The sequence below is a fragment of the Mustela nivalis genome (assembly GCF_964662115.1).
Source record: "Mustela nivalis genome assembly, chromosome: 7".
NCBI lineage: Eukaryota > Metazoa > Chordata > Mammalia > Carnivora > Mustelidae > Mustela > Mustela nivalis.
In genome coordinates this window covers 15,280,144-15,308,142 of record NC_139026.1, presented here as the reverse complement: position 1 = coordinate 15,308,142, position 27,999 = coordinate 15,280,144, and the positions used below count along the sequence as shown (strand labels likewise).

Genomic DNA, 27,999 nt, shown 5'->3' with positions numbered 1-27,999 from the left:
GGGGAGCATATAATGAAAAATACTAAGTGATAGAAAGAGGCCTTGGATTTCACTCAAACTTCTGAGAACCCAACTCCAGAGCCGAAAGTAAGAAAATACATGCCTGGGCCCAAAGACATCTCAAGAACTGGCTGGTCCAGTGATAGTTCTCATTCAGGGAAATCCCTACCACATGCCAGATGCTGCACATCTGTGGTTAGCATTGTTCCTTTAAAGAATAGCACGGATTCCTCCTCGGGCAAGCCACAATTTTCATTAGCTGTGGTCAGGAGGGAACTGCGCTTCTTCAGACAAGTTTCAGCTGACAGACTGCTCTGGGGCATATCTTTCAGGGAAGCTGATTCATCTTCTCTGTCGGCCGGCTGTGGGGGATGCACACCTGTGTCCTAGGATGACTTCAGAGAGAGGGGAGACGAAAGACCACATTGGGCTCCAGATACCTCTGCAGACACTCCTGCAGTGGGGCCATGCCTGGTAGGCAGTAATCAGTGGGGCTGTTTGTGTTCAGCTCCAGGGAAACCCCACTGGGAACTCTTCCTTGGAGTTCTATCCCAGCCTCCAGCTTGGGTCGGGGGAGACTGACTGACATCTGGGCTTGATTTGATCCCCCACTTATCCACTTCTTGGCTATCCACACGCTACTCATTTTTCAACTATTGCAGAATGCAGGCTGTTCAAAGATGCTTTGATGGTGGACCTCCAAACGGCCAGAGGGGCAATCACATCGTGCCCACATTTACCCTCGAAGAATTCTGCTGATGTGTTTGGTGAGAGGGAGAAAAGAGAGACCAAAAGAGAACAATGTATCATGGATTTGAGTGACTTGACCTTCCTCCATCTTATTCACAGGGCAGCTGCTCTGAGGTGACTTTGAGAGGGTGTGTGTCATCTGTGGTCTCAGTATTTGTAGACCTCTCACCCCATAAAACCTTGTCTTGCTGAATATATTTGTCAAAATAAGTAGAGCTGGCTGCTGTAATGAATAATGCAAAGTCTAAGACGCATCACATGATAGAGGTGAATGGCTTGCCCACTATCACAGGGGGAAGCGTGTCTGGAGGTGACCGTTCATGATGGTCCTCTAGGCAGTGATGCAAGGATCCAGCACCTTCCATCTCTGACACTGCTATATTCAACACTCCAGAAAGGGATGACAGCTGCTGCTGGCTGGACTCCCCAGAAGCAGGCTGTGAGACTGAGATCAGAATGCAGGATGTTTATCAGCGAGGACTCCTGGGTTCAACACTTGTTGAAAGGGAAGCCAAGATGCAAGGCTGAGCAGAGGGAAAAGGTGAACTGTGGTGTGGCCTCAAAATGGTCTCCATGAGCCCAGTGGAAAATTCTGGAACCAGGTGTTCTCTCAGAGCTGTCCTGAGTTGGGGCAAATGGCTATGCTATTAAACCTCTGTGTTATTAGTCAGTGAATTCAGAGGAGGACCACCTTCCAGCAGCACTCCCAACAGTTAAGGAATTAAGTTTTCATTGCTAATGGTAGAATTGGATGTTACTTCATGGCAATGACCACGAGAGGACAAGAGCAGAGGTCAGCAAACTTGTGGTAAATGTTATTTTCCCCAGATTTTTCCCTTTCTAATTTCTGAATTTTTAATTCCAGTATAGTTACCTTGCAGTGTTATATGAGTTTCAGGTGTACAATATAATGATTCAACATTTCCATACAATATCAGGTGCACATTACAGCAAGTGTAGTCTTTAATCCACGTCACCTGTTTCCCCCAGCACCCCCACCTACCTCGCCTCTGGTTAACCAGCAGTTGTTCTCTATAAAGTGTCTATTTCTAGGGGTGCCTGGGTGGTTCAGTGCATTAAAGCCTCTGCCTTCACCTCAGGTCATGATCCTAGGGTCCTGGGTCCGAGACCCGCATCAGGTTTTCTGCTGAACAGGGAGTCTTCTTCCCTTCCTCTCTCTCTCTCTCTGCCTGACTCTCTGCCTACTTGTGATCTCTGTCAAATAAATAAATAAAATCTTTTTTTAAAAGTGTCTATTTCTTGATATCTCTCTCTCTCTTTCTCTTTTTTCTCTTGCTCATTTCTTTTGTTAAGTTCCACATATGATTGAAATCATAAGGTATTGGTCTTTCTCTGACTTATTTTACTTAGTGTTATACTCTCTAGCTCTGTGTGTGTCATTGCAAATGACAGGATCCCATTCTTTTTTTATGGCTAAAGAGTTATTCAGTATATATCCCTCTGAATCAGTGTTTTTATTTGGGGGGGGGGGAATACCTAGTAGCATGATTATTGGAGCATAAGGTAGTTTTATTTTTAACTTTTTGAGGAATCTCCATACTGTTTTCCACAGTGGCTGCACCAGTTTGCCTTCCCACCTACAGTGCAAAAGGCTTCCTTTTTCTCCACATCCTTGATAACACTTGTTGTTTCTTGTGTCGTTGATTTTAGTCATTCTAACAGGTGTGCCGTGATATCTCATTGTAGTTTCGATTTGTAGTTTTCTGATGATGAGTGATCATAAGCATCTTTTATGCATCTGTTGGCTATCTGGATGTCTTCTTTGGAAAAATATCTGTTCATTTCTTCTGCTCATTTTTTAATTTGTATTATTTGGGGTTTGGGTGTTGATTTGTACAAGTTCTTTAGATATTTTGGATACTAACCGTCTCCTGGATATGTCATTTGCAAATATCTCCCATTCAGTAGGTTGCCTTTCAGTTTTGTTGATTGTATCCTTCACATGCAGAAGATTTTTATTCTGATGTAGTTCTAATAGTTTATTTTTGCCTTTATTTCCCTTGCCTCAGGAGACATTTCTTGAAAAATGTTGCTATGGCCAATGTCAGAGAACTTACTGCCTGTGTTCTCTTCTAGAGTGTTTATGGTTTCAGGTTTCATATTGAGATGTTTAATCCATTTTGAATTTATTTTTGTATGGTGTAAGAAAGTGGCCTCTTTTCATTATTTTGCATGTAGCTGACCAGTTTCCCCAACCAAATTTGTTTAAGAGACTGTCTTTCCCCATAGGATGTTCTTCCTTTTGGTAAATATTTTAGGTTTTGCAAGCCATGTGGTCTCTGTCACAACTACTTGTGTCTGCTGTTATAGCATGAAAGCAGCCAGAGGCCATGTGTAAACAAGTGAGTGTGGCAATGTTGCAATAAAACTTTATTTACAAAAACAGCCAGAAGGCCAGATTGACTCTGAGCCATAGTTTGCCAACTCCTAGACTAGAGAACAAAAGAAGTATTTAAGATCCAACCCTAGCAATGACATAGATCACCCCTGTTCATCTTCCACTGGCCAGAACTCAGTCACATGGTCCAATTTAACTGCAGAAATCTAGGAAATGGAGTCTTTCTGTGAGTCCCAGAAGAAAAGCAGTGGAATTTGTGAGCATCCAGCCAGACTCTGCCACAGTGTGATTCTTGCGTTGAAAGCCATTTTTTAAACATGATACAACCCTGAAATATATTATACAGTTCTACATATCTATTACTAAGTAAAGTAGTATACACTTTACTTCAAAGGAGACTTGGAAGATTTTCAAGAGTACTTTTCATGGTGTGTGAATTTTGTTCCATGCATTGACATTGGAACTTAATCTCCATGTGAACTGCAACTCCACATCAAGTGAAATTGTGAAGACCAAAAGAGGAAGAAGTCAGATAGACATGGTTTAGCTCAGGGTTGCCACTAACCAGTTCTGGGGAGCCAGTCTCATTTCCTTCTTGATCCTCAGTGTCTCCTTTTCTAAAACGAGATGCTAATAGTGCCCAGTCCATGTGGTTTTGGAAGGATGAAAGTGATATCGTATAACTAAAGCACTTAGCTGCCAGCACTTAGTCAACACTCAACAAGTAGCAAAGGCTATCAATTCTTTATTAAGTAAAGGGGCATATAATATAGGTGATCGAAGTCCTATGGGGTGACCAGATGCAAGCTTCTTCATCTTCCTCACCCTCAATTACTTCTATAAAATAATCAGTTTCTTCAGCATGTGGGGTTGGGATAAGAATTTCTGTGACTCTTATTATTAAAAATAAATAGAAAACGGTAATACTACTTACCTGAGAGTGTTGTTGGGAAGATAAACTTTATGTCAATAAAAACACAGGGAGGGCAGAAATGTGCCAGGCAGTAGAGTAGGTTCTGGGGAAGCAAACACAAATGAGACATTGTATTGGCTATCTACTGCCCCAGAGCTCCATGATTTAAAACAATAGTTTTAATGCCACAATTCTGTGGGTTGGCCCAGTGGTTCTTCAGCTAGTTTCACTTGGGCTCACATACATAGCTCCTGTTACCTGGTGGCTTGGCTATGGATTATGTTCACAGGGATGGCTGGGAAGGTTGTGTTCCATGAGAGCAATCCCCTACTTACATCATGATTGCTGATATCCCATTGGCCACGTAAAGTCACATGGCCATCAGGTTGGAAGGGAACCACATCAGGAGAAGGAATTCTCCTGGGACCATTACTGTAATAATTTACTGTAAGTATCTTATATGCTCTTAAGAAAGCTGCCATGAGGAGCACCTGGGTGGTTCAGCCTGTTAAACATCTGCCTTCAGCTCAGGTCACAATGCTAGGGTCCTAGGATCAAGTCCCAGGTCAGTGATCAACTCCCTGCTCAGTGAGGAGCCTGCTTCTCCCTCTGTCTCTCCCCACTGCTCATGCTCTCTCTCTCTCTCTCCCTGTCTCTCCATCTCTCTCTCAAATAAACAAAACCTTAGATTTTAAAAATAAAGCTGCCATGAAATGGCCACCTTTTTTCTTAATTATAATTATCTTTATTATTTAACATGAAATGTCCATCTTGCTCCACTAGATTGTTTTCCACACCCCACCTTCCCTGACATCCCCCAAAGAAGCGTTGATAAAAGAACCACCTGCTGAGCCTGCATAAAATTGCATAAGTCTGACTTTCCACCCACAACATCAGGCATCATAACACCGATCTCACACCGTCAAATTACTCCTATTCAGATCCCATTGGCCAGAACCCAGTCACATAGCCCCAGTGTAACTGCAAAGGAGTCTGGGTAATATGGTCTTCCTGGAAGTCCTAGATCTGAGAAATGGCTCAGTTCTCACAGAGACTCTTACATTTGTGTCATTTCTGCCTCCACAAGGTCCCTCACACTCAGGGAAGCTCACAGTGGGATCTTCCTTTACCCTTAGCATGACTTGGCTGACAGTGTAGCAGCTATGGAGAGATGGTAGGATCTGTAGAGATTGGACAGTTGCCCAGTCCTAGAGTAGAATGGGTCCAGGAACGTCCAGTCATTCCTGGACATGAGACCCTCAAACAGATAGTGGGTGGTACAGCCCTGTAGAGTATGTCCCTACTTACCGTCTGGAAAAACAATGTAGGCATAGAATTGGCCTTACTGTTTGCCTAGAAAGGTAGCATTTCATGGGTTGTTCTGCCTCAATACCAGAAATCATTTAGGACTTATCTCTTCCCAAAATACAAAGGACCAGGCCTCTTGGGTCTTGGGAGTGACTTCTAGATCTTCCCCCACATGGGGTCTCCCCTCCACCTGTCCTCTACCTCTCTTGTCTCTCCTTGGTCCTACAGTTCTCTTTGTAAGCCACTCCCGATACAGTATCTCTGCTTTGCTTTTTCCTAGACATGCCAACCATCTTTAAAGAGTGAGAGGCAGGTGTCTCACAGAGTGTTGGAATTGAGGGATATGAAAGAAGGCAAGATAATGAAGACACTGCCAGGCTAATAAGTCTCACAGGATAGATGAAAAGATACTTAAACCAACAGAGTTTGCTAGTGTGGGGTTCTTGACCCATTTCCTTGATGTACTACCTAAAGCCAGCTCCATAATTTACAGGTCCAGTAAAAAAAAATGTGGGATCCTATTCAAAAGGCAGGAAGAAAAGTGCCATCAAAGGTACTAAAATGTTTTTTTCTCTTCTCCCACAGTCTGTTTTATGACTTTTCATGGTACTTTTTATTTGCTATTTATATTCATTCTAAGTAAATAAAAATTAAAATTTTAAATTAGTAACATTAATTTTACCATTCACCTTTATATCGTACAATGTCAGTTTTAAATAAAAAAGAAGAATGGCAGAATCACCAAAAGTGCACAATTCTTGTTTCCTGGCTCCCACATACATATGGATTTCATTTTTACCAGAACAGTGGAAATGGTGCACCCAACTAACTCAGTTGTTTCCATTTCTTAATTCACCCACATTCTACCCAGAATGATGAATAAGGAAGGAATGAAAGGAAAAGGGACTATGGGTCATCTATGTTTCCCTCTCCTTCTATACCTACATTTTCAGCCTAAGTAAGGCCATGATAGGATTGCTCATTTGTGTTTCTTAGAACACCATTGTCTTCTTTCTGTGTTCTAAGAATGTTGTTTTAAATGGAGGTATGGCTTCTTGGGGTTGTCAGTGCCCTTACTTGGCCAATAGATGTAACATATTTACCTTATACTCACTTTGAGTATTACTGAACTCCTACACATAATGAATCTACTAAAATGTGTGCTTGGGGACGTGACAACCACTATATGTGAGTAGGGTGGTGAGGATTAGCAGACATACAAACTGGTTGTAATTCTTCTGCTTGCACACATGTTCTGTCATCCAATCCGGCTTCACCTAATTATGAAGAATTTCAAGATGGCAATAGGAGAGTATTAAACTAAGCACAGGGCCCATCCTTCTGAGCAAAAAGCCCTGTACATGCCCACGAAGCTGAAACAGGCATCTAGAATCTTCACCAACACCTCCAAATAAAAGCACCCCAAACTGATGTCTTGATCCACCACCATTACCACTATCAAATATTCTCCTCATGTTCTCCTCCTCGTCTCAATAATTGGTTCCACTGTCCACTGTTCTGCTGAAGTCCCACCCCCCAGTAGACAACTTCCTCTCCCTTAGCACCAGCCCTTTCCCCCTACCACATCCAATCCACAGCCAAATCCTGTTGATTTTCACCTCTAGAATACTTGCCCAATCTGTCCACTTGTATTTATCTCCACTTCCCCCTAGGGTAAGCCATCATCAACTGTTGTCTGGACAACTGTAATCACCTCTTAATTGGTCTCCTGCTTCCATCTCTGCCTTTTATCCATATGGCTTCCAGAGTGATCAACCTAAAATGTGAAAACTCCATTCAACACTTACTACTGGCTCCTTCTGATCTTTCAGATATGAGCTCAAATGTTCCTTCCTCAAAAAGACCTTCCTGGGTCCCTGAAACAAAGTAAGCCCACCCCATACCTCCCCCCTTCTTCTCTCTCAGAGAGCCTGTTCTTTCCCTTTGCCATGCTTATCACAACTTGAAACTATATATTTGTGGGTGTTTCTTGAGCCAGAATATAAATTCAAAGAAGACAAAGTCTATTTCATTCACTACCTATATGCCCAGCAACTAGCACAGTGCTTGGTCTTTGACGGGTCCTCAAATTTTTTTAAGGAATGTATGAATGGATTCAGGAGGTGGAGGTGAAGGGAGGATCTAGGCTAACTCCCAGATCTCTGGCTAATGAGGACAGGGAGCTAATGGTGGCAGACAGAAGAAGGAGCAGTTCTAAGGGGAAAATAATTAATTTAGAAAGAGAATGAGCTGACGTAGGTGAAATTGCTTTATAAGCTACAGATATTATAAATATACAATAGGAAGTAACAGAAGCCAACATTACCTAGTGTAAGTTGGGTGAGTATATCATCAAAACCAGTGCACTTTAAGAGCAAATGGGATACTAGAAATAATCATGCTTGGGTAATAGGCATAAACCAGGACTGGCCACACAATAAGGCATATGGTCACCCTAGGAATAGATTATAAAGCCATAAAGACACAGGGCTCTGTCCCAGGGCCCACGAGGAAGAGTGTCCTGCTTTGGCCAAAGGCCAACACCCTAGTTTACTCTACTAGGACCAGGGCACAAAAGCCCACTTCATAGACATGGTTTCCTGGTAGTATATGAAGCAGGGTAGATATTGATCTCAAAGAAGTCAGTCACGAGGTATTAAGATATTCCAACTCAGCTGGCAGGTCATGATGTTGCATGAAATAGGTGGTAGTCAAATGTTTGCAAGCTCCAAGGAGGGACAGGCAGTCAGGGAAGACTTCCTCGAAGAGGTGATTCTTGAGAGACTGGCAGACTTTGGACAGAGGCAGAGGAAGAGGAATAGTGTTTCAGGAGAAAGGAACAGCATGAACAAACACCAGGAGGCAGGAAAAATGAAGTTAAATTGGCCATTCTCATTTGTCCTTTGATATTCCCCCCCCCCCCACCACCACCATTTAGCTCACAGATCCTTATTGTGAAGCCTTTTTTTTTTTGTAACAATCTGTTCAGGGATTTGAAACCTTGCTCCCCATCATCATCCTGCTCTGTGTGGATGAGCAGCAAAGAGGAGCTGACCATAACTGGCATAGTTGGTGTGGTCCAGGGGACTGGGCCTGGGAATGACTAATTAAAGGAAGCCATTTTGTGAGAAGTTGATGAGACCATTTGCAAAAATGTCTTTAGCAGTGTTTTTCCAATCATGCATTAGTAGGTCAACCAGGTTTGGGGGATTTTTTTTTTTTTTTTTTTTTTTTTTAGTAATATAAAACACAGCAGAAGAGAACATACCAGAATTAATTGCAAAAGTAAGGGTAAATTATTGCTTTGTAAAACTTTTGTTTTAGTCATATTTACATGAATGTGAGGGTCATGGTCAAAATCTTTAAGAACATTGCCGGAGTCAGAGTCTTTTTATTAACTTCTATTCCCGAGGAAAGGGCTCTTTGGGAGAAAGTAAGCTGGAGGTCCCTGATGTTAATTGGATGCCTTACTAAGATTCAGAAATCCAACAGAAAAGAATCCTCCAGCTTTTGAATTTTGCATTCTAAAAAGGAGTCAGAGATGGACGTCGTGCTACATTATACTTCTCTTACCTTCCTCTCCTTCTCTACTCCTACCCTCCTTCTAAGCCATTAATAGGTCCATCCATATGGAGCAAACAAAATAGAGACAGCACAGGCTGCTAGGCAATACTGACGCATGGTGTGGACAAGAATTTGTGGCTCATCAACCTCAACGTGGATTTCTCCGAAGGGCTATTTCTGGAAATGCCTTAACAATGACTGATCAGGACCCTTAACTGTCTCTCTAAGGTACAAAATGACCAAACCTCCCTCCCATCCATAAACAAGATCAACCCTAATCTTCAGACAGCCATGCAAGCATTTGTGTTCACCAGGTGGCTCAGGGTAAACCAGTCCCTGATAAGCAAGCTAAGCAAATTCCTAGGGTTCCAGCTATTAGGTCAAGATCCTAAGAGCCAGTGGATCCTGCTGTACTCTTCCCCACCCATGGAACACTGCGGCTCGGGTCACTGCATAGGCCACTGAACCATGCCCAGTTGGCCCGTGAGCCACGCCTTAATCACTTCACTGTGGGAGGTCAGTTTCCTTTTTCCCCAAGAATCCAACATTGAATTTCCCAGTCCATCTATTCTCATTACAGAAGTCAGCTGTTTCCTGCAGCCGCCTGCTGGGATGTGAGCACTGGGCCGGGAGACCTGCCCCCGAGACCCAGTCTCCAGCCCTCTTCCAAGTCCACTGTCCTCTTGGAGCTCCATTTCTTCATCTGCAAAATGGGAGGGCCCTCCCTTGCCTTCCTACAGGGTTGCGAAGAGGATCCAGGGACATGATTGCCACTTTGTTCCCCTTCTGTAAGCAGAAGGTGGTGGTCGTATTAAAAGCCACAGCTCCTAGCTGCAGTCTGGGGGGAGCCCGAGGGGTGGGGGTGAGAGAGAGAGGCTGGGGTTCGTGCTCCCACGAAGTGCTGACCCAGTGATACCTCCATTGTACTTGGCCCTTGGCCCACCCACAACTTTCCCAGCAATCTTGCCGCTGCCGCACCTTAAAACCACCCAGAAAGCAAAGGGGGAAACTATTTCTCTCAGTAAAGCCCTCAGGTCCTCCCTCTGAAACCAGAGCTTCGGGGAGAGCAGCAAGCAAGCAGTGACTCAGTGTTTAGTCTGTGGCATTTCGTGTGCATACGGACTCTGGAGGGTCTAGCTGAGCTCCCAACATGGCCCAGCGGCATCTGTGGGGGAATGAAGCTCACTCAAAGGGCCGCCAAACCCAGGACAGCCCCAGCTGAGGTGACATGCTGGTCCAGGTTGAGTGAGCACGGAAAGGTTTCCAGGGATTCCCTGAGTGGGCAAGTTGGGGTCAGGAACGGGACAGGCTGGGGTCAAGAGGAATGGCCATCCAGCAGAAGTTTCTGGAGCCAACGTGAAGCAGCTTGGCGGTCAGAGAGTTTCTTTACCCGACAGCTCCCTGGCTATGAGTGTAAACAATGCATGGTCTCAGGGCCCCGTGTGTGACTGAAGCAGAGGAAGAGCTCCTGGCCCACCTCAGGCTTCTGGTCAGACCCCCCACCTTGAGCCCTGGGAGCAGCCAGGGATGATGCCCCCACATCTCAGCCACTCCAGACGTGGAAAATATAACATGGGAAACATCTGCTCCTCTTCACGGGAGTAAAATGGCCTCTGTGTGTGCTTCTCTGTTTCCTCCTTGTGCCTCCCCTCTCCAATCTCTCTTTCCTCCCGACTTCTGTCAATATAAAATGTGGTGCCAGGACTCGCAAACCAAATCCCAGAGATAATTTGGATGGGTTTGACGTGAGGTTCATTAGCTACCACAAAGCCCAGCCTGCTGGTGGCGGGGAAACATGTCTGTGAAGAGAGGGAGAGAAGGCCCAGGAGGCAGGGAGTATGTCGGAGGTGTGAAAGGAATCTGGAGAATGGGAGACGAGCTAGACTCACACCTTGGAGATGTCACCACCTTCTCAGCCCATGTGCTTCATGAGAGCCATGGAAGCTTTGCTTTGTCCTGTCCTTGCATTGGAACCCCCCTCAGCCCCAGGCCATGCCTTCCACCTGCACCTTATTTCATCCAAAGCTTACTGCCAGGACTCAGCAAGTCATAAATAATGGCAAAATAAAGAACATCCAGAGGATGTTAAATAGTTCAATAAATCAGGCTAACTAGACTTCTTCCTGCTCTCACTGAAGGGACCAGTCACAGCAAAAGCCGCTGTTCTCTGCTGGCCACTAGCCACTCAAGTCATGCATCTGGACCATAATCAGATCAAACTGGAGCACCCATAATTATTTACTTCTATCGTGATTGCAAAACCCAGCTACTCTCTTGGGCTTGGCCTTTTATCTCTCGGCCTCCCATTTCCTAGTCTTAGGAGACCAGACATACCCCTGCTGATGACAGGAGTATCTTCTGAGGCGTGTCCTGCTGACTCAGAGGCTGATCTGTGAAAAGAAGAGTGGTGACCTGAGCAAAGGAGTGACTCGCTTACTGGTCTGGATATGGGGAGATACTACCGGAAATAAAATAGTCTTTGTGTCGCAGCAAGAGAGAAGATGCTCAGTCCCCTTCCTTCATAGCATATCATTTTATCACTGCCTGCCATCACAGTTGATGTTTTATATGTATCTTTTGGCTGTTCCACTGTAAGATACGCTCCATGAGGTCAGAGACCTTGACTTGCAGGGTTGATTGCTCTCTGCTGTATTCCAGTGTCCAGGACCCTGCCTGATACTTAGTAGGCATTCAGTGATTCCTTCAATGGGATGAATGGTTGAATGAATCTATCTGATCAGATTGGATCAGGAGTGACAAGTAAAATGTCTAACCATATGCACACGATGAACACAGACATGCGTGCACACCCACACACCTGGGGTCATGAGGGTTTGTGAGTGAGGATCATAATGATACTTTTTTTTTTGTAATTTTATTTTTTTTTTCAGTGTTCCAAGATTCATTGTGTATGCACCACACCCAGGGCTCCATGTAATATGTGCCTTCCTTAATACCCACCACCAGGCCCATTCAACCCCCCAACTCCCTTCACCTCCAAAATGGACGGTAATGATACTATTAATTCAGATAATAGTGGCTTAAAGTCAAGCTTTTCCGTGCCAGGGATTGTGCTGAGCATTTATGAGCATTGACTCAGTCCATACTCACAATGCTTCATTCTATTTTAAAACAGAACCTTCAGAGAGATTAAGTGACTTGGCAAAGTCAAGATTTAGTTAAGAGCAGAGTCAGGCCTTGAAGTCAGGTCCGTCTGCCTATAAAGGATGGGAGAAGCCATGATACTTGCTCAAAGTCATCCTTTCAGTCAGACATTAATTTTATTCAGCAGAACACTATTAGATTATGATTGTTTGACTTCTCATGGATACCTTATTTCAATTACTAAATTAGAACTTCCTCAAATTAGGGACTATATCTTTTTTTTTTTTAATTTTTTATTTTTTATAAACATATATTTTTATCCCCAGGGGTACAGGTCTGTGAATCACCAGGTTTACATACTTCACAGCACTCACCAAAGCACATACCCTCCCCAATGTCCATAATCCCACCCCCTTCTCCCAAACCCACTCCCCCCATCTTATTTCTCTATTATGTTCCAAGCAAAACCTACTATGACCTGGACATAACAGAAAACACAGTACATATCTCTTCAATTAATTAATTATTATAACCATTAAGTACATAACAAAAGAGAAGTCAACCACAGACGACATTCAAAGAAAGAAAGAAATGAGAAGACAGAAGTGTCAAAATGGCCTTACCTGGCTAGAAACCTCTGCTGGGTAGAGCCGAGTCTTATTCCTCTTTATATTTTCAGTTGTTCCTAAATTCTTGGCATCATGTTCCATGTATGAATTAGAAAAAACTGGTTGACAACCTGGAGCTTCCCATAGTAGTAATATTAAACAGTCTTGAGGGGTGTTTTATCTAGACTTTTGAAGGTTTTGATAGATAAGCACCTAGGATGATGTCTAGTGCACAGAAAATACTAAAAAAACCTCATTGAATAGGGGCACCTGGGTGGCTCAGTCATTAAGCATCTGCCTTTGGCTCAGGTCATGATCCCAGGGTCCTGGGATCTAGCCCCACATAGGGCTCCCTGCTCAGTGGGAAGCCTAGTTCTCCCTCTACTACTCTACCTGCTTGTGTTCCTTCTCTTGTTGTCTCTCTCTCTCTGTCAAATAAGTAAATAGATATCTTTAAAAAAAAAAAAACTTATTGAATAAATCAAAAGTGGCATCAGAGTACCTGGCATGGTATCTGACATAGAGGAAGTATTCAGTAACTGGTCACCAAAATGTATGATTAAATGATTTTTTTGCTGGTCTAATAAAAATAGTTTCTATTTTCCTAGTTGGGCATATTCTTTCATTTATTATCTCATTTAATCCTCATATCAACTTTATGGAGAAATAATAATATAGGAAATTAAGGGAATGGCCTATGAAAGCAGGCTGACACAATTCTGTCTAAGCCTCACCAGACATCTTATCTGTATTTTATAAATAAAGCTGAGGTTCAGAAAGGTTAAGTAATTTGCCAAAGGTCCCACAGATATAAGGGGTAGATATAGGAATTGAACTGTTCGACCCCAACAGTTTAGCCATGAAGCTTGGTCCTTCCTTGTCAGCTCCTTCAAGTAGAGACACTGTGTCCTGACATCATGACGGTCCTGGGAAACCCCTAAGCCCCATGAGCCACCTCCTAGAAAGAACTTCAGGAACATGGCAGTGGCTTGAAGTGACACTCAATCTTCTGACTTCCCCATGTCCCCCAGCCAGAATCCTCCAAGCCCTCCTTGCCTGGAAGTAACAATTTCAAAACATGGGAAAGAATATAAAATGATTGAGGACTCTTAGTCCAATAAGTAGATATTGATTTTATTCCCATTTTATGGAGGAAGATACTGAGGCTTATGGAAGTTGAGATACATGTCTAAGTTCACACAGCTGGTAAGTGGCAGAGCTCAGTTTGAACTCACGTTAACTAACTTCCCAAGCTCTTCACCACCATGACTGCTTTATTTACATTTATGGGGTCTAGAAATTACCAGTTAACACATTACTATTGATATAATAATTATAATCATGGCAACCACAGTGTTAACTTATTATTTCAAGGCACTGTTCTGGAAGTGTATTCTTTATTTGATCCTTCTGTTAGTGCTATGGAATGAGTACTGTAGCCACATTTTACTGACAAGAAACCCAGTCTGATGCAGGGAAGTCACTGGTAGAATCAGAATTTGAACCCAGGTGTGTTCCAGAAATAAGCATGTTGTGTTGTTATCATTCGAATCAACATTGTCAGAGTGAATCTGACACATTAATTGAACTAGAAAATGCATCTGAGTATAACTTAAACAATCGAGGAATGATAATAATAACCTTTAACATCTGTATGATTTTACGTTATGCAATACTTTTTCACCTACATTGTATTGTTTTGTCGTTACCACAACCCATTGAGATCTACAGGATTTCCATTTTTAAAAATTTTTTACCCACTTAATTGCTGTTCTTCTTCTCTTCGATCTGCCGATTTGGGAGGGAGACAAACCATAAGTGACTCTTAATCTCACAAAACAAACTGAGGGTTGCTGGGGGGAGGGGGTTTGGGAGAAGGGGGTGGGATTATGGACATTGGGGAGGGTATGTGCTTTGGTGAGTGCTGTGAAGTGTGTAAACCTGGTGATTCACAGACCTGTACCCCTGGGGATAAAAATATATGTTTATAAAAAATAAAAAGTTAGAATGAAAAAAAAAATAAAATAAAATAAAAAAATTAAAAAAAAAAATTTTTTTTAAAGATTTTATGTATTTATTTGAGAGAGAGAAAAAGAGAGAGCATTAGACAGGGGGAGGGATAGCGGGAGAGGGACAAGCAGAGTCCCTGCTGAGCAGGGAGCACAATACGGGCCTTAATTCTGGGACCCTGAGATCATGACCTGAGCCAAAGGTAGACGCTTAACTAACTGAGCCAGCCAAGTGCCCCAAGATTTCCATTTAGATAGAAGAATACAGAGGTTCAGATTTTAGGTTTCCTGAATTCAAATCCATTGTTTCTTTTATCACTCTTAAATGTAATAATAAAAAATAGTAATAAGAATAATACAAATAATAAAGGGAATTAAAGGAATGGTCCAAGAAAGGTGATATTACCCTCTCTCCCTGCATACACATACAAAATTCTGTCTGGGTCTTGCCTAATGTATTGGCTTCTTATATTTTACTAGGGATGATGAAAAATGAGTTAAATAGATGTGATTCCTCCCTCTGGATGACAACATTTCGGTAAGTTAATAGTGCTGCCCATCTAAAGAGTATGCATTTACTCATTCATCAAAAACAAGGACATATGGCTTTCAGGAAACACAAGGAGCTTTTGTACAAATTACAAATAGCTGCCTTACCTTCAGAGCTGATGTGACCCCCAATAAAGGCACAACTACCAACCAGCAGAGACCAGGCCAGAATTTTAGCCCCCACTTGTCCCTCTAGCCAGACCCCTTTGTCCAGTGCACAGATTTCACAACCAGAGACAGAGACTCACACCTTAGAGGAGGAGAAGACATATAAATGGATCATTACAGTGATGTAACAGATACCGTAAAAGAGATTTGAAAAAGACATTACAAGAGGGTAGGTTAAGAGTTCTGTCAGAATTTTACTTTATACAGTTGCTAAGGTTTGAGAGAGCTCGACTAGTGGTGTCCTCTTTCCCTGCCTCGAGCTAATTGAGAAATAAAATTTAGAAATAAACTGCTGTCAGAGGATGTGACTTTAGTTCTAAGGAAAAGTAAACTTGTACTAAGCCCCAGAATCAGACCAATTTACCACCAGTCCAATATTGCAGGCAGTATTGGATTTTTTTACTGTATACAACACACCTGGACTTGCATCAGGGCCTCGCCATGGCAAATCCAATTTTTGGAGAAGTGAAGTAGAATGTGTGCTTCCTGTAAAGGGGATTATATGCCAGAGAAAGAGGAAAGTAAGGGTTGGATTCTTATTCACAGTTACCAATCCAAAATTTACAATTTCGAAACTTTGAAAGGCTGGAAGCCTCCGTGGAAAGAAACACCAAAAGTGGGGAAGAATTTCCCCTCTACCCGTTCCCTGTGTAACAACTATGATGATGTATCCATTCCTATTCCCAACACCAGACCATGAACAAAGACATATCTGTTCCGCTTTCCACTTTATCTCCATAATACCTAGTAGGTGCTCAATTAATATTTGTTGGGGAAAAAAAAATCATGATTGAGGGGCACCTGGGTGACTCAATCATTTAAGCATTTGCCTTCGGCTCAGATCATGATCCCAGAGTCCTGGGATGTGGGATGGAGCCCCAGAGTGGGTTCTCTGCTCAGTGGGGAGTCTGCTTCTCCCTCTGACCCTCCCCTCTCTAGTGCTCACTCTCTCTCTAATAAATATTAAAAAAAAAAATCATGATTAACATATTGACTGAAATGATCAGGAAAGGCTTCCAGAAAGGAAATAATGTTTGGTTAAGTCTTAAAGAATCAGTAGCCAAGAAAAAGCAGCAATTAAGGGGAAACTGCAAATAGTTCAATGGGACAGCAGATTTTGTGAAAAGGGGAAGATTGGAGGTGGCACGGGAGAAAGCGCGTCATAACATGTCTTGTGCCAATCAAACAGGTATTGGAATACAGAGAAAATTAAACAAGGAGGAGCCATGGATTGGTGGAGTGGTGTCTGGGTTCACATGATAGCCATTGTGACATTATAGGTATGCTTGGTCCACACTTCCTACTCAAAAACCTACAGGGAAGCTCCAAAAGGTAAAAACATCTTCAACAGGATGAGCAAAAGATAAGGAAGAATCATAAGTTACATAATTTCTAGAAGTGATACATGTGGTGAGAAAAATTGAGAAAGAAGTAGAGCCAGGTAAGGGAATCAGAAGTGTTCAGTTGTAGAAGGGTGGGGGTGGAGTAGGTTACAGCTTTCTGCAAAGCATTTAGGGCAGGCCTGCCTGAGGAGGCATTTGAGGAAAGATTTGAAGGAGCTGTGGGAATGAGTATCTGGGGGAAGTGTGCCAGGCAGAGGAACAGTCAGTGCAACAGGCTTCCACTAGGGGAGTGCCTGGCTGTTCCAGGAACCACAACCACCCAGGGTGGCTGAGTTGGAGTGGGCAAGGGGAGGGTAGGAGGAGATGAGAACAGGGTGTAAAAAGGGACCTCACCACAAAGACCCTTAAAGGTCTTTGACTCTTTCTCTGCAGGAAACTGGAGACTTTGGGGGTTTAAGAGTTTAGGGTATACATGACTTGAGTCTATATGAAAAGGGTCACTCGGGGAGCTGCATTGAGGCTAGACCATGGGGGTCCAGGATGGAAGCAGGGAACCAGCCTAAGGAGCTATCACAATAATCCAGCTCAGAGAAGACAGTGGTTTAGACCACAGTGGAATATGGGTGATGAGCTTATTCTGGGCCCATTTTGAAGGAAAAGTCAGTAGGATTTCCTGATGGATTGCTCAAGTGATGATAACAGGATCAGTGATGATAACATTGTTTGAGCAACCAGAAGCATAGAATCGTTATCAACTGACTGAGTTTGGGAAGGCTTTGAGGGAGCAAGTTTAGGAGTCAAAAATGTAGTTCAGTTTTGATATTTGAGTTTAAGAAATCCATCAAACATGCCAGGGGAGATGTTGGGCATGTCGTTGGACATTTTGAGTGCAGAGTTCAGATGAGACACCCAAGATGGAAATTTCAATCAGAGTTTTCAGTGCATGAGTGGCATTTAAAGGTTGGATGGGATTATCAAGGGAATGAGCATAATCAGGGAGACCAAGTCCAATTCTTAGGGCTCTCCAGTAGCAGATGAGGGAACATCTGGAGGAACAGAGAAGGAGCAGCCAGAGAGACAGTAAAAGCAAGAGGATGGTACTCTAGAATCCAAGGGAGGAAGTAAATTCGAGAAAGAGAAAGTGATCAGCAGTGTTAAGGAGCAGTTGATAAGACAAGTAAGACAAGAACGAAGAAGTGAGGCTTGGGTATGTTGTCCGGTTAAGTAAGCATCAGGGACCCGGCCCATAGTACTTTCAGTGGAACAATGGGGCAGATCAGAGCGGGCTTAAGAGCAAGTGGGAGAAAAGGAGGTGGAGACGGAGTATAGACAACTCTTTAAAAGAACTTTCCTGCAAAGGGAAACACAGAAGAGAAAGGCTTTGGGACAGGAGAATCACAGGAAGTTCATTTGTTTTTAAGATGTAAGAGATAATAGCACATGGGTATGTTTGCAGGTTTGATCTAGCAGAGAACAAAGATCGATAATGGAGGGGTGAGAGGGGCAAATCACTAGACATATCATTGAGTAATTGGTTTTAGACTGAAGCCTGAGTACCACATTTAGTGGAAGGACAGGGCAGGCTAAAAGGGTGGATGTGGACCCGGGAGCAGCATGGACGGCAGGCCAGGGAGGGCACAGAATCAAGGGTTGCGTGTGAACAGGGACACTAGCTAAACATGTTATGGCATTTATGGAAAACCAGTGTACATACTTAAATTGAAAGCCCAGAACTATAACAAATGATTACATTTATATGGCTTCACAAAAATACATGAGAAAATGAAGTAGTAATGAGAGAAGCTGGCTCTATAATCTCAGTTTAAAGTTGAGGGGGAAAAAAAAAAAAAGCCCTAGGATATAAGTGCTGAAGGGAGGCAGAAGATGAAAAGATTAAAAAAAAAAAAACCCTCATGGATTCAGGGATTAAAAGTAATTGGCCCTCAACTCTGATAATTATAGAAATACGGGTTTCAAGCATATTATCATTTCAGAGATAACAAAATGTGGTAGAATGTAAAACAAGTATTTGAAATCTAGATGCCCTAAACATCTGAGAAGTCTGATCACTTGTCCCTATAAGCCACGGGGGACAGGCCACAGCCACACCCTGAGGGAGGCCCCAGAGATTCAAAGGGCTCCACTGGAGAAGCAGAAGCTGAGTAGCTAAGGAGCCTATTACTCTTTCATTTTTCCTTCCAGGGGATATGAATCACTTATGAGATTTGCAAATTATTGAAAGCAAGCAGAAACTTCCACGCACCCACTGGGTACAAATGGGCAGGTCTGTCACCTGTAGCCATCATCATTGTCATCAAGAATCATAAACTTGGGGCGTCTGCTGAGGGCTGGCTGCAGGAAAGTCTCTGCTCCTTCTTAAAGACAGGAAAAAGCCCACATTCCTATTCTCTGCACTCTCAGAGAGCCCTGCTCCACCCAACCTCCCTTCCTCCCCTTCTCCCCCACTCCTACCCCTCCCAACACACACACACACACACACACACACACACACACACACACACCTTCCCAACACACAAGCAGCTGTGTTCTCATGATTGGAATGATATGAGGTCTATTTATTTTGGGTTAAGAAGAAAATGTTTATAATTCACAAAGTCAATGAATGGTTTCCTAGCAACTTCTTGTAGAACTATTGTGAAATAATATTCTCTCTCTCTCTCTCTCTCTCTTTCTATCTCATATCCTCTTCCTGACCATCAAGGATTTTTTTTTTAAATAATAAATACATTGAAGGTTTGATTAAAAACTGGGAATCTCTCTCTGGGAAATATATGCGAACACATGCATTTTCATTCAAAATTCAACTGCAATATATTCAATTCTATATACAATTCAAGGAGTTCATAGGATTCCTGAAACCTACCCATGGAACCCAGTTAGTAACCCTGTCCTACTCATAGGTAACAAAACATTCATTTCCTATCTCTTTCATCCAGGCAAGGGGAAAAAAATGATGGCAGGTGATCATCCTTGCAAAAATGTGATAGGCTCATTTCACTTCAAAACATCTCTCCCACCCTCCCCTGACATGACACATTCGAATCCCAAAGCCTCAGTGGTCTTGCCTAGAGGAATCTGATCTGCCTGCTTCTGCCCACATTCCCTATGGGCCAGCACACACTTGGGAAATGTGAATACTTTATGATGGCCTGAGAAACACGCCATTAAGATAAGGCAACTTGGAAGCGTTCCAAAACCCAACAGAAATGGCATCAGTGGTCTCCTCACCAGACTTCATTCCATAGGTTCAGCCACCACTGGACATGGACCATCTGTGACTGCCCAAGAGCCAAGGCCAAGTGCCGATGCTGAGTTGCCCTTCTTTCTCCCATCTCTTAACACAGCCCAAGGTTGACTTCATTGCTCCATGAGGCCCAGGGGCCTTGTAAACATCAGCTGGACTGGGGTTAGTCTTAGATCCTTGATCACATCAGTGTCACTAAGTTAGAACATCTTGATCAAGTCCTTCATAAAATGAAAAACATTGGGGATGCCTGGGTGGTTCAGTTGGTTAAGCAGCTGCCTTTGGCTCAGGTCGTAATCTCAGAGTCCTGGGATCAAGTCCCACACATCAGGCTCCTTCCTCAGGGGGGAGACTACTTCTCCCTCTGCCTATCTCTCCCCCTACTTGTGCTCTCTGTCTCTCTCTCTCTCTGTGACAAATAAATAAATAAAATCTTAAAATATATAAAAAATAAAATCTTTTGAAAAAAGAATAAAGGAAAATATGAACAATGATCTTGTCCTGCATATCCTTCCTTCGTCCTCATAAACAACTTTCTCAAGTATCACTTCAAGGAATCAGTATGGTGGGGGGATTAAACAGGTAGCCTCTAGAGACAGTCACCTGGGTGGGAAACTCATTGCCACCACATAGCAGCTGTGTGACTGGGGACAAGCTGTTTGCCTCTCTATGCCTCATTTTCACCTGCAAAAGGAGAATAATAATGTTGAAAAATATCTCTGGGGGCACCTGGGTGGCTCAGTGGTTAAGCCTCTGCCTTCGGCTCAGGTCATGATCTCAGGGTCCTGGGATCGAGCCCTGCATTGGGCTCTCTGCTCAGCAGGGAGCCTGCTTCCTCCTCACTCTCTCTCTGCCTCTCTGCCTACTTGTGATCTCTGGCTGTCAAATAAATAAATAAAATCTTTAAAAAAAAAATCTCTGGTATAGTGTTGTCCTCAGGGCTAAATGAGTCACTACATATAAGACATTTGGACAATCTCTGGCAATTATAAATTCACAGTAAACGTAAGCTGCCACCACTCTTCCCATTTTACAGATTAGAGACCAAGGCTTAGAGGGCAAAGTGACTCTCTCAAGGTCACACCTCTAAACTGTGTCTCTAGCAAGTGATTCTAAGGACTGGGATCATAGTCACTAAGTAATGCTGCCAATCTTTCTTGAACACCAAACCCTTCGAAATCATCGCCTTTTTTAAATTAGTCTTTATAACACTGTATTATTCCTGGGATATTCCTGTCCAAAATGCAAACTTGTATCTTACTATATAAAGAAACATCACACAACCTGAATTGAGGGCCAGTCAAAAAAAATAACTGGCCCATACTCTCGAAAAAAGTAAAGGTCATAAAAGACAAACCTGAGGATTATTGATCTTGAAGGAAATTAAAGAGACATAACAATTAAGTTTAACACATGATCCTGGATTGGACCCAGAACCAAAAACGTGTAAGGGGTTTTGCTATTAAGGACATTATTGGGTCAATTGGCAAAATTTGAATAAGATCTACAGGTTTGATATTAGCATTATATTAACAGAAGTCACTTGATTTTGATTATTGTAAGAGAATGCCCTTATTACATGAGAAAAAAACACATCGAAGTATTTTGAGACAGAAGGACATCATGTCCAAACTTCCTCTCAAGCAGTTCAGAAAAGAATGATAATATGTATATTGTAGAGAGAGAGAAAGAGAGAGAGAGAATGATAAATGGTAAAATGGCAACATTTTGAGAATCGAGGGGGAAATATTAGGGACTCCCTGCTATTCTTGCAGCTTTTCTCTAGATCTGGAATTATTACAAAATAAAAACATTTTGGGAAGGACGCCTGGGTTGTTCAGTCAGATAAGCATCTGACTCTTGGTTTCAGCTCAGGTCATGTTCTCAGGGTCGTGAGATCGAGCCCTGTGTCGGGCTCCAGGCTCAGAGTCTGCTTGAGATTCTCTCTCTTGCTCTTGCTCCCCCCTTCACACTGTCTAAATAAATAAATAATCTTTTTAAAAAAAAAGTTTTGAGAAATGAATCATGAAGAATCAGTCTTCTCACTGCCAGACTGCCCCTGAACTACCAAGTCTAGAGCAGAATTTCTCTGCAGTGTCACCTAAAGATACAGCTTCATCCCAGAGAAACCTTCCTTGTTGATGCTAGCACAGTAGATTTGTTTATCTAGGAGAAAAATTACCCTGAAACCACACTGGACCCTTAAAAAGAGGTATATTTTAAAATGAAAAGACATCATTATCTGTTGTCCAGAGGACACAGAGGTTTCTCACCCCTTCCCCAACTCCTAATAAATAAATAAATAAGTCCATGCTTCCATGGTCACACTCATCACTTGACACCCACTCACAAAGCCCTTTTTTGTCTGCCAGATTTTCACAGGCTTCTAAAGAATGCAGTGAATTTGCTGTTCCTGAATGTGGTTCATTTGCGCAAAATTCCTCAACCCCTTTCTCCATCCATGCTTTCATCATCTGTGCCCTTTTGTCCGATAGGCCACTTAAAAGCAGCCCCACAGGGTGAGTGGATGGTCCTGGCTAGAGCAGAGGTCGTGGGTCACTCAGTTGGCAAGCCTTCATTTAGTGAGCGCCTACTAGGCCAACTGAGCCAGGGACCCAGCAGGGAAAGAGGCAAGCCTGGCCCACCCTCTCAGGGTTTGCACCAGGAAACAGAAGGGGTGACCATTAACCAAAGCTTGGAAGATGTCGCAGAAGGGGAGGTACAGGGCGCTAGGGGACCTGTACAAGGAGAGCCAACTTACTCTGCACAAGTCAAGGGAAATCCTACACCACACATTAGTTAGATGAGAGGGACCTGGATGGGGAGCAGGGAGGAAAAAGAATGCTTTTCACTCATAAAAATAAACATCCATACTTTCTTGAAACAAAACAAAATAGCACCAGGGTTAGAAAAGGGAGTGATTCTTCCTTACATTTTTAACCCACAGGGATAGACATTCCCAAACTTCCTGTCGACTTCCCCTCCTGCCTCCCTGCCAGCATCATGTCACCTGGTTGCACCCAAAGCAGGGTGGTCAGCGGAAGGAGAGCACCTTGATTGGCACTCACCCATCATGACTCATCCCAGGGCTGGGTAAGGGCTCAGTCTTTCCAGAACAGCACAGTCATCACTATGCAAAACCAAATTGTTGTCCTGGTAGTGAGTACGGAAACAGCAGGGCTGGGTAGGAAACCAAAGGTGTCTACCATGTCTTAACCCCATGTCTCTAGCCTTCCCTCTCAGATCAGACAGGCTGATTTCACATAGAGCCTCGGGGCAGTGGTTCTGCAACCTAACCACATGTCATTGTCAGCTGGGGACAGAAGCTTCTATGATTGGGGCCCTTGCAGATGTTACCTTCTATACCACTCATCCACTGGTCATTTACACCTTCGATAATGAAACAGTAATTATAAGTATATCCCACTCCTGAGCTTCTGAAAGAATTATCAACCGGGGTTGGGGGGCAAGTCATAGGAATCCCCAAATTTGTGACCAAGTCAGACAGGGTGTGTGTAGCCTGGGGACACAACTTGCGGCTGGCATCTGAGGTAAGGGCAGCTTTGTTGGGAACCTTGCCCTTTAACTAAGGGATCTGATGCTAACTCCAGGTAGTTATTGTCAGAATTGAATTGAACACCCACTTGTCAGAGATTACATGTGTGGGAAGGCACACATGTAATCATTATATATATGCACATATGTAATGTATCTGCATATATAATGTATATACCTAAATAATATATGCACATATAATATAGAATATACACATATATAATATATATGCATATATAATGTATATAATCCTTATTCCCAGTTTAGAGACAAGACACAGAGACTGAGAAGCTGTCACGTTCCCATGATCACACAGGAAGTAGAGGAGCTCAAATCGACACTCAGATGTTGATCTCCAGAGCCTGAGTTCTAAATTCAGGGGACAGCTCAACACAACGCCAGTAGTACCATTTCCCCATTGTGTATGTGAACGATGCTCCAGTGTTGTGCAACACAGAGCCTTGGAATCACGTCCCCAGTGTGAGCCAAACTCGTCCGATCATGAATCACCTGGGGCATTTGTTAAAAGTAGGGATTCCCAGACCCCTCCCCCAAAGATTCTGATTCAGTAAGTTTGGGGTGAGGCCTGGGAACTTTTATTTTTAACAGGCTCCCCCCGGCGTTCCTGACAGGTAAATTTGGTCAACACCGTGCAGTGCTGCCCTCAGCAGCTTCCTTCCCAGCTCCGTGGATGGGTGGAATAACCACGCCCTTCTGCCACCCAGTTTTTCTCTGGGTACCGGACGCATCCCAAGCAGAGGTTCTAAGAGCTGGATATAGTCTCTTCCCAGCTCCACATTGTTGCTGTCTTCCACTTGGAAGAATTGTAATCAATTAGGCAATATGAAACTGACATGGCATGGTCAAAGCCAAACCCATCAACAGCCCCACCCCTGCTTCCTGCTACGTTCTCCAAGTCAGCAAGCTGGCGAACCCCCCGCCATCCACCCAACACCAGAGCTGGTGATCTTTGGCATATCCTTGCTGCACTTTCTCCTTCATTCCTCATCTCCTGGTCACTGTGTCCTAGCGATTTCTTCCTCCTACATGATACAAATCAGCCCCTCCTCTTTTCTCCCTGCCTAGATGATACCCCCACAGCATTTTTCACCCAGACCAGCTTACTAATGAGACTTTCTGCCTTCCTCTTTCACTTGTACCCCATATATGTCACCCTATGGAGGCAGAGTGTGTATTCCAAAGATGATTACAACACCATCTCCCATGTCACCTGTTCTTCTAGAATCTTACTGCTGTTCCATAAGCGGTAGGGTCTCATTCCTCTTCTCTTGAATATAGGTACATTTTTATGACTATTTCAATCAAGAGAATATGCCAAAGTGATGCTACATGACTTCTGAGGCTAGTTCCTGAAGGTGACTCAGAGACCCCTTTGCCCAACATGACACTCACTCTGGAGAACGTTGGTCTCCACCCTTGTCTCCGTGACATGAGTCAACCCTAAAACTTCCATGCTGGAAAGAAATCCAAATTTTCCCATGCAGAGAGGCCACATGGAATGGCTCTGGGGTTACCCAAAAAGGGAGAAGCCTGACAGACCCTCAGTGGCTCCAGCCACTCCGTTATTCAACTCCAGCCACCATTTGGCTGCAACCACAGGAGAGACCGACCCCCAAACCAGAATTGACCAGCTGAGCCCTTTCCAAATTCCTGACCCAAAGAAATGATGAGAGGTGATAAAAATAACTGTGGGTTTTTTAAAAAAGATTTTTATATTTATTTGAGAGAAAGAGAAAGCACAAATCGGGGGAGGGGCAGAGGGAGAAGCAGACTCCCCGCTGAGCAGGGAGCCTGACGTGGAACTCGATCCCAGGATCCCAGGATCATGAACTGAGCCAAAGGCAGACACCTAACCAACTGAGCCATCCAAGCACCCCAGATAATTATGGCTTAAAGCCAGGACGTTTCTGGAGTGGCTTTTGTATGTGGCAACTGCTAGCTGGAGCAGCCTTCGGTGGGCACACAGTGGCCAGAACTGTATAAAGCGGAGCTATTAGGAGTGTGGTTCTTGGTCCAGGGCTGGAGGATGGACTGGTTGTTATCATTCAGTATAGATTTGAGAGTAAGTGCTTTGGACAGGGTGATTTCTTCCTTGCTGAATCTTGCCATAAGAAAAGGAAAAAAAAAAAAAAACAAAAAAAAACAAAACTTGGACTTGTGCTTTGTCTGGATTTGGGCAAACCTGGGTTCGAAGAAACCACTTTTGTTGGGTTGGTCAGACACTGCCCCTCTTGGAAACTGCGCGGCATTGAAAGGATGAAAAGAGCCTGTGGGGGAGAGGGGAGAGGAAAAAGCACAGTGGACAGAGGCATTAGTGTGGGGCTGATAGTAGTCAGGGGGTGGGGGAGGGAGTCCCTATATAAGACAAGAAAAGAAGCGACATGCTCATGGGATTACAAGGAAGTGAAGTGCCCTTATAGGAGTGCTCGCCTTGGGAATCCCTTCAGGTGCAAATAGCAGAAAACCCAGCTCACCAGCCAGTCTTCCAACTGCCCAAACTTGCAACTCCACAGGGGCTTTTTCCCAAGTCACAGAAGGTCACTCTGTGTGTGAGTGGGATAACTAAAGTGTGCTCCATTGTGGATCCTGCCGTCCTCTCTCTGGGTGAAGCTCCCTGTGCCCACAGGGGATTGTACACGCCGATCACCCTTTCTCCCTTTCTCCCAACCGTTGTCTCCTGTCAACTCCGCCTCTTCAGCCTTTCCTGGGACCATTTGCCCAAGGAGCTACTTGCATTCTGCGAAGCTAAAGCACAAGCCATAGCAAGACTGAGAATGGCAGCTGCTAATGCTGGAAAAGTAAGCAGGGCCCAGAGAGGCAGGGACTTGCCTAAAGAGCCGCAAAAGGTGGCGGCTGTACTGGAGTGGGCCCTGCCCCTGGGGTAGTGCACCTGTCCATCTCGGGATCCCCTGTGCTCACTAAGGTGCCAAGAAACAAAGTCGCAACTGAGAGTTGCTTCCAAAACAGTCTTGGTGGTTCTTTCTGCGGATGGCCTCGCTGGAATTCTTACTTCTCGTGGCTTCTTCCCACCAAGCAGCACCCACCGCAGAGTGTTTCTCTGATACTGAGACTATCGAGAGGCCAAAACCAAACAAAAACAAAGACTCTGTAGGAGCTTGGAGTGCCTGAAGAGTATATCCACATCAGTCAGCTTAAAGTGAAGAGAACAGCACTTGGAGTCGAACCGCTCTGCACAGATGCCCCTTCCACCTGCTAGCTGTGCAGCTCAGCGCAACATGTGCAACTTCTCTGGGCTTCCTCTGAATAAATACAGGCACGCTCATAATGCTATTTTACTGGATCATTTCAAAATAAAATATATAGCATGGAAAAGAGCCTAGATCATGCTTGACCACAGTATACGCTTGGTAACATCCAGGCCCCTCTCATCTCTTCCTACACAACAAAATGAAAGACTGAGTAGAGGTGTATTGGCCAAATAATCAACTCCGTTTGTCTGGTGTTTCTCAGCCCACTTGCTTCACCTGATTATTTCTATGAGGCTACTACCTCATTACAATAACACTGCACTCTAATACCAGTGGGCCCATAAACAGAGGCCCCACTAAAATAAAACCATTATAATCAAGGCTCAGATTTAATCACTGGCTAGTGGGCTCCCTGGTGGTTTGACCAGGAGCCAGGCAATAGTCAAGTAATCAAACTGCAGATGCTGGGATAGCAAATCAGCTTAAATTTAAACAGTGGCAGAGATTCAAACTACACTGGGGAGAGAGAGGAGATGAGGAGGGGGAGATGCAGGCTTGCACAAGGTCAGAACTTCCCTTCCGTAGCCTCCTAAGTTAATTGGCCCATAAAATAACCAGGCTTGTTAATGAATAATAGGCTTGTTCCTGAGAGGCTCCTAGGTCAGGCAGTCACTCTGGGCCTGCTGGCTGTTGATTCTGCACTGAGAGCTGAAAGGGATCCCGAGGGTGACATGAAGACAGAGGCATTATGATCTCCACCCTACTAGTTGCTCACGGGCCCTAGGCTACTCTACTTGAGTCATAGAGCGAATAATGAGAGGGAAGGAGAGCCAGATCCGTTTTGGTGGGCTGAGGCTTAGACAATTTGGGAGCCCTCTTCGAAAAGAATAAGACAAAACTCTACATATAAAATATGTTCGACCATCTGGGACCATCTTGCATGAAACGGTGGTTCCCCAACACCATCCAACCCAAGGAGAAGGTTGAGGGAGGGGAAATAGAGTGGGAAGAGGTAACAGTCCTAGCCCACCTTGTAGTCCAAATGCATTACAAAAAACACAGGGCCACATAAACATGAAGCCACTCCGAGGCAAGTAGGGGCCTCCGAAGCTTCTATAGCTTCATGGGAAGCCTGCTACAATGAGGAACTAAGACCACGAACTCCTGAGTTTTTCACATTTTGCTTTTTAATATCATTCCATGAAACCATGAACACTGGTGCTACCTAACTTCAGAGATATGCTGAAGGTCACTAAGAGCATGGTGAGCAGAG

The 27,999-nt window shown here is 43.9% G+C and overlaps 1 long non-coding RNA gene across 2 annotated transcripts in view; it reads right to left on the bottom strand.

The window, feature by feature from the left end:
* The window catches only part of LOC309868693, a 151,415-nt gene that overhangs the window by 112,259 nt on the left and 11,157 nt on the right, over positions 1-27,999 (bottom strand). For both annotated transcript variants that reach the window (XR_014313787.1, XR_014313788.1), the window contains exon 2: positions 4,044-4,125. This is a non-coding gene — a long non-coding RNA (uncharacterized lncRNA). The remainder of the gene's footprint in view (positions 1-4,043; positions 4,126-27,999) is intronic.